This window comes from Danio rerio, chromosome 21, assembly GCF_049306965.1.
Source record: "Danio rerio strain Tuebingen ecotype United States chromosome 21, GRCz12tu, whole genome shotgun sequence".
Taxonomy (NCBI): Eukaryota; Metazoa; Chordata; class Actinopteri; order Cypriniformes; family Danionidae; genus Danio; species Danio rerio.
In genome coordinates, this window is record NC_133196.1 from 43,239,145 (window position 1) to 43,250,582 (window position 11,438).

Sequence of the window (11,438 nt, forward strand, 5' to 3'; positions counted from 1 at the left end):
GAGTTTATAACTGTCTGTGCTTTGTTTTTGTTTTTTTTCTTTGTTTGTGATTTTTGGTTTATTTTAACAAAAGTGTCTGGAACTAAAATGTGATGGAAAAAAAGCATTTTTCCAATTTTTTGAATACATTATTAATTTACACAGTCATAATTAATATTAGAATTAGGAATAGTAGCAATGGAAATACCAGAATGAAAAAAAATAACATTTAATCAAAATTATACAATTTTATAACCCAATGCATTGCGATAAAATTTCTCAGACAGTGCCACCTGCTGTTTGAAAGATCGACTAACCTGAATTCAGCTGCTTATAAATTGTAACTTACACTATTTTTCTCCTATAAAATATTACACTATGATTGAATGAACTAATTTATAATATATTAAACATGCTAGATTTTAATTTAATGCAGTTCTTTTGTATTTTTATTAATTGTATTTGTGAATAGATATTGTTCAGTTACTTCAATATTTTCAGTCAGTTTTTTGTACAAGTCATCAAGCTGTAAACAATGCAGAGAAAATGTGAAAAATAATAATTGGATTACTAATTAATTTTTTTTTCTACGTAGAAAATTACATCAAATAAAATAAATGCTTTACATTCTTGTTAGGAAGGTTTTAAAGCTCAAGCAAAAAACTGTGGAAATATCTGCAGCCTTTGTGCACTGTATTACTGTTGGCAGTGACCCCCCTTTTTATTGTATATATCTATCTGGGGGAAAAAAAAACACATCTCAAGCAAATTATTTTTGCTTTAACCTAAGAGCTCATATTGTAAATTCTATGCAGATTAACGGATATTTTGATTTTTCAAAAAAATTATTGTAATCATTACAGAACTTATTTACAATTGTTAAACTGTTATTGTCTTTGGTAGCACTTTTAGATAGATAACACAATAATATGTACTGTAGACCTACATAGCACTAAAATATGGTGCAAATAATAATTGCGTTATATATTAAATGTTTTATTTAAACATTTTTACTTTAAAGTTATTTATTTTGCCAGAAAACTGCTAGAAAAGTGTCTCAAAATGGTACAATAACACCAAAAATAAGAGCAAGCTGTAAATATCATGAAATAATACTCTCTTTTGACACTAATTTTGATCAAATCAAACCCTGAAATAATTGTTTGTCAGTGTAATATTTTACTTTTATTTATGCCGTAAAACCTGGTAATTTTCAGGAATCGCTTTAATAAAATAAATAACCTTGTGCCTACAGTACATAAGAATGTCTTATGATTATGTATGTAACCCAGCTCCCAGAGAGAGTGAGACACTGTTGCGTTTCCAAACTTCAAGTAGGTCAGTGCGGCTTCTTCTGCATGAATTTGCAGACACTGTTTTTGGCGCTTGCTGTGCTAAATCACTTGACCCCAAAATAACTGGCATGCATTTCTACATTTCAGACACAAGAGCTCGCTAGAGGCCTGAAGCAGCAACATAATAGTGCACTGTCACATTCCATGGCCCCTTCTCTGATCTGGGATGTTTCCTATATTGACTAAGTGTTAACTAAGTGTTGAGGTGATGATTTGGAAAATTTTTATTTTAAATATGCATTTAAATAATATATTGTTTATATATAAAATAAACATACTTTGCTCTAAGTCAGGTCAAATATGCTTCTGCAAGTTATAGATAAACACAAGCAGACAGACAGACAGACAGACAGACATACAGACAGAAAGATAGATAGATAGATAGATAGATAGATAGATAGATAGATAGATAGATAGATAGATAGATAGATAGATAGATAGATAGATAGATAGATAGATAGATAGATAGATAGATAGATAGATAGATAGATAGATAATGTGAATTTAGGCAACTGACCTTTCGATAAGCCCCGCCCTCCTTAGTTATTGTTGGTACGCCTGTCAAGCTTTCATGCCTGGCACGTCTTTTTCAATGTGTATGCGCCAGTGTCAGACATTCGGGATACAACTAATAATTTTTGGCGAACAGGTGAGTTATCTGACAAAGCCAGACAAAAAAGGAGTGTAGTATGCATTACAGGGATAAATTCACAACATAATAGGCGACTGATTACATTTAGCCTACATTTAGTCATTTAGCAGACGCTTTTATCCAAAGCGACTTACAAATGAGGACAAGGAAGCAACTTAAACACAACAATAAACACAACTATAAGAGCAAAAATGAATAAGTGCTATAGGCAAGTTTCAGGTCTGAGAATAATTCAATCAAAATTGAAGCTAGCTTAGCCTAGCCGCCTCATACGCTAACCATTCAGACAGATAAATAGATGGATGGATGGATGGATGGATGGATGGATGGATGGATGGATGGATGGATGGATGGATGGATGGATGGATGGATGGATGGATGGATGGATGGATGGATAGATAGATAGATAGATAGATAGATAGATAGATAGATAGATAGATAGATAGATAGATAGATAGATAGATAGATAGATAGATAGATAGATAGATAGATAGATGTAGCTTTATGCAGGCCCTTCCAGTGAATATAAACAAACAGGAATTCAGCCAAGGAATACTGGGAAACGGTGTTTGCAGCAGCAGATCCTCTGAGATAATGCAAAATTCCAGTAAATCATTTTGACCTTGTAGAATTCATCGAAGAAATAGCCTATAGTCTTATCACAATCCCTTACAATGATGAATGACAACAGACTAAGTTGCTAAATAAGATAATTAAGATTAAAGACTGCTTACGCCACACCAAGGTCAAGCAGATGAAGGAACATGTAATTTATCAAAGCATTGAGGATGTTCCCTGCTGCTCCTGTTATAACCTGAGGCCAGATAATACCCTAAACAAACATTTATAAAATACAGACCCTCAGCACTGTATTTCATATTTAGCAATTGAGCCCTCGTCGGATTTTGAAGATACTTTCCTTGAAGCTGACAAACAAAAGCTGCCTGAGAACAGCAACAAAACAGATAATTAGATGAGGCAATATATTTTTCTATGCACATTTCTTAATATTAGATAAGATGCATTTAGAATTTTTTAGTGATTTTACTCAATTTTTAAGAGTTTAACAAGTAGTGTCACTCACAGGCAAAGCAGGCATGAATATTTTTACATAGAGTTGTGAAAGCCTGTCGACAGAGAAACAATGACAAACAGTTAGAGAAATTTCAATGACTATAAGTAAAAGTGTAGGTCCATGTGACTGTCATGTATAAATTGTAATGATACTGAAAAATGTTGAAAATTGTAAATCAGTACGCATGTGGACGCAATGTGTACTGTATGTGTCAACACAGGCTCATTGTGAAAATGTATCCCGGTATACATTTCTTGTGAGTGTAAATTATGTAGCCAGTGCTAGGTGTGGTGCATTTTGTTTTTACACGAACGCCCTGGGGCGGTACAACGCCACAGACGGCTTCTGTTTCTTTTTATGCTACAAGCTGACCGCTTACCTCTGTGTGGCTGACTTTTCCGCTGTTACCAGTTTGCCCTGTGGCTCACCACGTATGTCGGAGGACTTGGGACGAAGAGAGGTAAAACAAAAAGGCAAAAAATAAAATAAACAAGTCAATTACAGGGTGAGAACGAGGTAAGATCTGAAAACGTAAAAATCAAGGGGCCACGAGGGCTTTTCTTTTTTCTGGATTTCTTTTGAAAACACTGTCTAGTTTAGTGATATAGGGTGCATGAGGTAAGTGATTGTGATTGACATCTGCAATACCCAATCAGTGCATAGTACTCCCCTTTTTAGAGCTGAGGGCTGAGCCTGTTGTGAGGCACGTTCTAAATTCCACTTCCTGTTTGGGTGGGTGTGGGTGTGGATGTTTGTGCTGGCAGGGGTCTCCAGGTAAGGTGCTGTTAGCATAGCGGTTTGCTAATTGTTTAGTGGCTGAGGGGGAATGCTGATCCTGTGTTGTTGCATTCCAGCCTGCCTGGTTTGTCTGTGTGTGTTCGCGCATGTGTGTGTGTGTTTCCATCAGTGTTTGCACTGATTGGATGACTGACTGCCCCACTGTCAGTTTTAATGCGGTTGCAGATTTTATATTGATTGGCAAATTTGATATACCATGTTTGCTAAGTGTTTTGCATGTAGCTGTAAGTGGGGATGTTAACCAATGCAATGATTCGTAACCGTGTGTGTTATAGGTTTCTCCTTCTCGTTCGGATCGTAGATGTGCCTGCATTTCTGTCGCTGCTGTATAGGAACGTTCATGCTTCAATAAGCATTTGATGCTACTTTCTGAGTGATGCTACTATCTGAGTGATGTCTGATTTTTGTCTAAACACCTGAATGAAAACGGGCAAATTTATATATGTCACATATATATTACATATATGTTTATATAAGTTCTTTTCGTGTGGGATGTAATGTGAGTGCGAGTCATCGGGGGAGACGGGAGGGGGGACAAGCATCCTTTGGACCAGTTTAAGGCAACTGTACATAGTATGAGTACGCCCTAAGATATTCCCTTTCTTGGGAACCATTTGTCAGGAGCTGACTGCATGGGCAATATCTCCACTTTACTGAAAAATGCTTGTGCAACAAAAAGACAGCACAGATTTTGAAATTTATTCATCTGGATCGATCCTAAGAGCAAAGGCGCCTGGGGGTTGAATTCATTTCCAAACTTTAAAATTTTGATTTGCCTTGTAGCAGAGTGAGCCCTGACAAAGGTAACACTTCTCTCAATTTTTTCCACCCAATTCAGCATGCATTACTCCAATAAAGCAGACAGATTTTTCACCACTGGTCTATATTAATCTGATGGACCAAGAGAGGGAGCAACAAATGGAGTCTCTTCTACTTTTGTGACTGACCAGCCTGATCTCACGAGAAAACGTAAGTATTTTACGTTTTGGCAGTTTAGTGGCTAATTCGTACGAGTTCAGTCGTAAGAAAATGTACAATTTTAAAAAGGAGGCGTGACACCTAACCCCACCCCTAAACCCAACCGTCATTGGGAGATACGCAAATCGTACTAAAATGTACGAATTAAATCGTACGAATTTGTAAGAATTAGCCACTAAATGAAAAAGTTACGAATTGCCGTGAGATTGTGTTGGACTGACATGGTGGAGTAAAGAAGATTTAAAGCATCACCTAGTGGTGGAAGAAGGCACCTTCAGAACATAGTCTGGTCTATGGTGTAAAAATAGCTTAGCCCAGGAGTTCAAAGGTCAAGTAGGATGAGGCAACTAACAACTCTGCAGATATCCTACTCTTTTTAAGAGACTTTAAAGCCTATCAAATTTTAGGGGTCAGAAATTTCCCAGATGATCTGATAAAGGAGGCAGCGTGGTAAAGAGGGTATAATCGCCTCACAGCAAAAGGTTGCTGGTTCAAGCACCGGCTGGGTCATTTGCCGTTTCTATGTGGTGTTTGCATGTTCTCCCCGTGTTCGCGTGGGTTTCCTCTGGGTGCTCTGGTTTCCCCCGCAAGTCCAAAGACAAGTGCTATAGGTGATTGGATATGGTAACTTGGCCGTAGTGTGTGTGTGTGTGTGTGTGTGTGTGTATGAATGCAAGAGTGTGTGGGTGGTTCCCAGTGTTGGGTTGTGGCTGGAAAGGCATCCGCTGAGTAAAACAAATGCTGGTAATTTAATGGTTCATTCTAGTGTAGCGACCCCTGATTAACAAAGTGACTAAGCCGAAAAGAACATGAATGATCTGATAAATCCTTACAAACCTCTTTGGACTAGTAGGGAATTCTCATTGAGCCAATGGGTCTTAGCCATTTGACTTGCCAGAAATCTTGAGAGCAGTTCTACTAGGGTGAAAAATAAACAGTTTTGTAGCCTCACTTCAGCCATATCTGTACCACTGAGACCATTCCTAATTGCTTTGAGAAAGAATCATAGAAGAAAGTTTGTTGGCTTAACCTTATTCAATCAGGACCCACATTTTTAAAATGAATGATATACTGTACATATATTTCTAGTCTACAAAGATTTAACTTATTTTTAAAGCATTTAAAGCACACTTTAAAAACAAACAACACAGGGAAATTAATGGATTTTAATATACTTGTTCAAGTTCACTGAAGCAGCCCTAAATTTATATTTAAGGGTATTTTTAATGCATCACTTCTACAAACGTATAATGCACATGATTTGGATATAACACCTCTCCAATCCAGTTTTAGGAATCTGATAATACACACATAACACACACACTTATTATATATGATGATAGTGTTTATGTGTTCTCTGAATACATGTTTCAAAAAATGTATGATTGAGTTTTTATTATACAATATTTATCCTGTTGATTTTGAAAATTCCACCTAACAAATATCCTCATTTAGAAAAAAAACTGAAACTAATACTGAAACTAATAAAAACTAAACTAAAACTAAGACATTTTTAAAATATAGAAACTAATAAAAACTAGTAAATCTGCCTCTAAAACTAATAAAAACTAACTGAATTTGAAAACAAAAACTCAAAACGAAATAGAAAGTAAAACTAATGAAAAATCCAAAACTATTATAACCTTGTTCCCGAGTCTCATTCACCCCCTGTCTGCTTCGGGATTTACTTGTCCTGGAATATAAACTTCTTTTATCAAAAGTGAGGAATGTTGTGCTAACTAATTGCCTTAGTGATTAGCTATACTCTCCAGACCAATCCAGTGTTTATAAGAGGGCAGTCTTGCAGATATGCACCCCAGCCTTTAAGTGGGGTATCCATTATTGTTTGATGAAAACATACTCAGAGTGTAGCACTATGAGTAAGAAATCTGTTACCACAGATATAGTTCCTCAGAGAGTGCTGTGTGAGAGCCACAACTGCACTGAGCTTGTATGGAACAGGTCCAGAGGGATGCAAGTAGGCACTACTGTAATAAAAACCCAGTAGCCTTTGGAACAGGTTGACTGGAATTGCCTTCCTAACCTAAAGCGCCCAAAGCAAGTATTAGTGCTTTATGTACAGGCATGTATTGATTGATCAGACAATGACTGTGTCGAGTCCACCAAAGAAAGATGAAGCCCATTAGAATATCAACCTTTCAAGGCACTCTCACTCCTGCTTGCTTTTCACTACTAGTGTGTTAGCAATATGTCAGCTTGGTTAAAATTGTTAAGCACATCTTGTTGGCTTATTCGGACAATCCCATATCAGTTCAGTTTGGTGCATCACTTTTATTTTGTTCAAGTAAATAATAACAATGTTAATGATTAATAATATGTCATATTTCCAAACCATATATGTTTCAAGCAGAATCTTCAAATCATTTACATACAGTTTAATCTACAGTCAGAAATTAAAAACTGTTACTTATTACTTCCACTGACATGGCTGACAAGCAAAAATGAGTACATTTATTAAACAAGCAAGTGAATGAATAAATGCAATACACTAAGGTCTGATTCATTAGGTCAGTTTTTTATTTTTGGAGCTGTCATTTAATTGTCAGTCAGTTAAATGATAAGTAAGGGCAGCCAGATACAAATCGGTGATGAAGTACATTGAACGTGATTTGGCTTGAACCTAGAAAATTCCTGATCATATACATCATTTCAAGAGTTCACACTTAACTGATGATAGATTATAAAGCGTGTTTGGCATGCTGTTCCAGGAGAGAGCCCTGAGCTCATAAGATCCTCGAGCCTAGGACAACCTCCCGTTGCAAGGCGAGAGGGGAGTTGAATTCTGGTAGATCTTGAAACTCTCCTGCTGTAGTAGCTAATGAACAGATAGTGATTGCTCTCAAGAGATAAATACTTAATAGGAGAATGTCTATGGTGCAGATTCGGATTAGTCAGTTAATTTGAGTTGCATGTTTTTGGATGGTGGAAGGAAACTGGGAAACCCAGGGGAAGCCCACGTGAGCACTTGGTAAGAACTAGAACAGGGGCGGGCAAACTCTGACCTGGAGGGCCGGTGTCCTGCACAGTTTAGCTCCAACTCCCTGCTGAAAAATCCAGCTTAAACCAGCCTAGGCTAGTTGGCTGGTTTTAGCTGGTTGACCAGCCTGGTTTTAGAGGGGTTTTGGCCATTTCCAGGCTGGTTTCCAGCTTGACCAGCCTGGTTTAAGCTGGATATAGCTGGTTTTGGCTGGACTCCCAGCTTGGCTAGGCTGGTCAAGCTGGTTTTAGCCGGTCATCTCCCAGCCTGACCAGCTAAGACCAGGCTGGAAATGGCTGGAAACCAGCCTGGAAGTGGCCAAAACCCCTCTAAAACCAGCCTGGTCGACCAGCTAAAACCAGCCAACCAGCCTAGGCTGGTTTAAGCTGGATTTTTCAGCAGGGCTCTAATCAAACACACCTGCTTATAGATTTCTAGTGATCTTGAAGACACTGATTAGCTTGTTCAGGTGTGTTTGATTAGTGTTTGAGCTAAACTGTGCAGGACACCGGCCCTCCAGGACCGAGTTTACCCACCCCTGAACTAGAACCAGTGACGTTCTTGCTGTGAAGCAACAATGCTAACCTCCAGGCCACCATGCCTCCCATCTAGTAAAGGTGGAGTAGTAGGGGTGGAAGGGGGATTCTTCAAAACGAAGATAGCTGAGATATAAAATTTTTTATAGTGTCTCTTCTGATTTTATAGGGAATCTTCTGATTGGTGAATCATAAATTGGCTAATGGATGACCAGCTGTGTTCCAGCATAATCACGTGATCTTTTCTAAATAAGTTTATAAATTAACACTTATGCTGCAGTAACATTGGAGTTTGAGCATGTGATAAGCTGCGGTCACATTAGCGATATTCTGTCATGCAGCCCTGTGAAAAGGGACGGGATTAAACAAGCTTATTAGACATAGGATTGCTCCATGTTTTAAATTTCTGTACATAGAGGTCATGTTTTGATCCTCGATTGGTCTCACGCAGTCAAGTGATGCGATTTCGCAGGTCAGAGTTCACCCAGCTTGAACTTTGCACTGCAGCAAAGAGCATAGAATCACCAAGAGGCGACACTCTAGTGTAATTTGGGAAACAGCCACAAAAGGGCGCGGCGGCCATTTTGGAATGAAAACTCCAATAGAACTACAGCATATTCTAAGTCTGTAAAGTAAACTATTAAAAGTACTGATGATTGGGATAGTAAGTGTTGTATTGTCATCTTTCAGGTTGTATCTCAGCTTAAATGCACTTTTTAAATAAATAAATAAAAACAAAGCATTTGCTTACCATCGCGACAGTAATGAGATCCCATCCGCTTGTTAAGTGTGACGTCACGCGAAGCGGCTTCCAGGTCCGCGCTCTATTCAACTGAATGGGGAGACTCATGAAATGGTAATAATAAATGTTTACAAATCGATTTAATACTTTCGAAAATCACGATCGCAGTATATATGTCCATGCCTAATATCCGATGTCAGAAAGTGATTCATTTTTTTTAAATTGTTAAATTTTTGGTATTTGTTATGCAGCAAGCCCAGATTGTTGTGTACACTATAATTTTATTTAAGATTAACTTTAATGTGTGATAGGAATAAAACGTGATCATAAACGAATGATTTCTCCACTCAAATGAATGGCGGCTTGGACCCGGAAACAGTATACATACGTCATCACTTAACAAACGGATGGATGGCTGATCACTTTCACTCCAAAATGGCGGAATCCAGGGCTGTTGCTGGGCGTTGCTGTTGCAATGCAATGTTCCATTGAGTGTCGCCTCTCGGCCATTCTAAGCTTTTAGACGGCAGTGACCTGCGAAACTGCAAGACCCTGCATTTCCGGTCTGACGTTTTTGCGTGCGTATGAATGGGAGGAAAGTCTATGGGAGGAAAAGCCCAGTGTGACCGCAGCAAGTGGTGAAAACAAACAAGTTAATTTAATTGCTCTCATCGTTCAGTTGCCCTTCAACAGTGGCTTTATTTAGTCATGTGGTCATTTAGTCAACTGAACATAAATTAACCCTGCTGGCTACTTATGGGTCAAAAATGACCCAGTCGCCATTTTTACAACAGAAAGAAAAACTAAACAATGTTTGTTTTAATCTTAAATTTTGGTGACTTTTTCTAAAATAATTCCAACATTAGATAAAAAATATAATAAAAAATATAATTTTCTATGTTTCTATAATTTTTTATGTTTCTATAATTTTCTAATTTTCATGAAGGCTGTACACATTTAGGGTTGTCCTTTGGGAACATTTGTCCTTGAGATGTGGTTGTTTATTTGTGAAAAACAGATTTGAGGATTAAAATAATATCGCTGCTTTATTTTAAAGGTTAATTGAAAACAGGTCATTTTTGACCCAAAAGGAGAATGGTCTATACAGATTTCTAAGACAACACGAGGTTTTAACCCACTGCCTCAACCATATATTCTGGTGGCTGGTTCACCACAGAAGCTTAGAATTCATACCTGGCCAAAACTGAGATGGGACGCCTCCTGGGAAAACTATGTAGGTTGTTGCTGTAAGATGTGTTTGTGATGCCAACAGGGGGTGATTGTCCTGTAGTCTGTGCTCAATGCACCAGGATAGTAATGGGGTCACCATACAGTAAGATGCACTATTATTTTGAAAGGGATGTTACATTGAGGTTCCGAGTCCCTTTGGTTCTTAAGAATCCAAAAAGGCACTTCCTGTAAAAGGAGAGAATTGTAGCCTAGCCTCTTAATTATTCAAGTGTTCCAAAAATACTTCTGTTAGATATTCAAATGTATCATCCCTAGTAGCAAAGAATTCTGGCCCAGATTTGGCATAAAGCTGGCACAGCAGGCATTCATCCGGCACTGGCATACAGCATGTGGGCCAAACATGGCCCGGGTTTGGCAGAGGTGGCACCGTCTTTAAGGCGGCACACAAGATTTGGGACAGATGAAAAACGTAGTATTTGGCCCAGATTTTAAAATTTGATAAGTGGGCCATTTGAGTTTGGCCAGTTTTGACCCACATTTAAAATACACTAAAATCATTTTTAAGTAAAGAAAAAAAATTCTACCAATCAGGTCACTTTGAGAAAAAGCGTGCCCATAGTGTGCCTAAAGCGCATCACTCCATGGGTTTATCAATTTCATTGCAATCAAGACACACCAACCTATCTGGCCCAGTTCAGGCCCAGTTATGAGTTATTAACTTGGCTGAGACTTGGCTCAGATATGGTCCATGTTTGGCCCTTGTCTGGAAGCCAGATTTGGTCCAGTCATGTACCGTAATTCACTGCGGCATGTGGGCAAAGCAAAACCTGATTGTGTGGGCCAGAGCTGGGCCAGAGAAATTTTGCTATGTGGGATTGTATTGTACTGAAAGCTAATCATTATATTTTTTATTATTTGAGTCTGTTCTCTTGCAGGGTGTCACAGTGGTGCAGTCGGTAGCACGATCACTTCACAGATAGGTTGCTGGTTCGAGCCGCGGCTAGTCAGTTGGCATTTCTGTGTGGAGTTTGCATGTTGTGCCTGTGTTTGCGTGGGTTTCCTCCAGGTGATCTGGTTTCCCCCACAGTCCAAAGATATGTGGAACTGGTGAATTGAATAAACAAAATTGGCCGA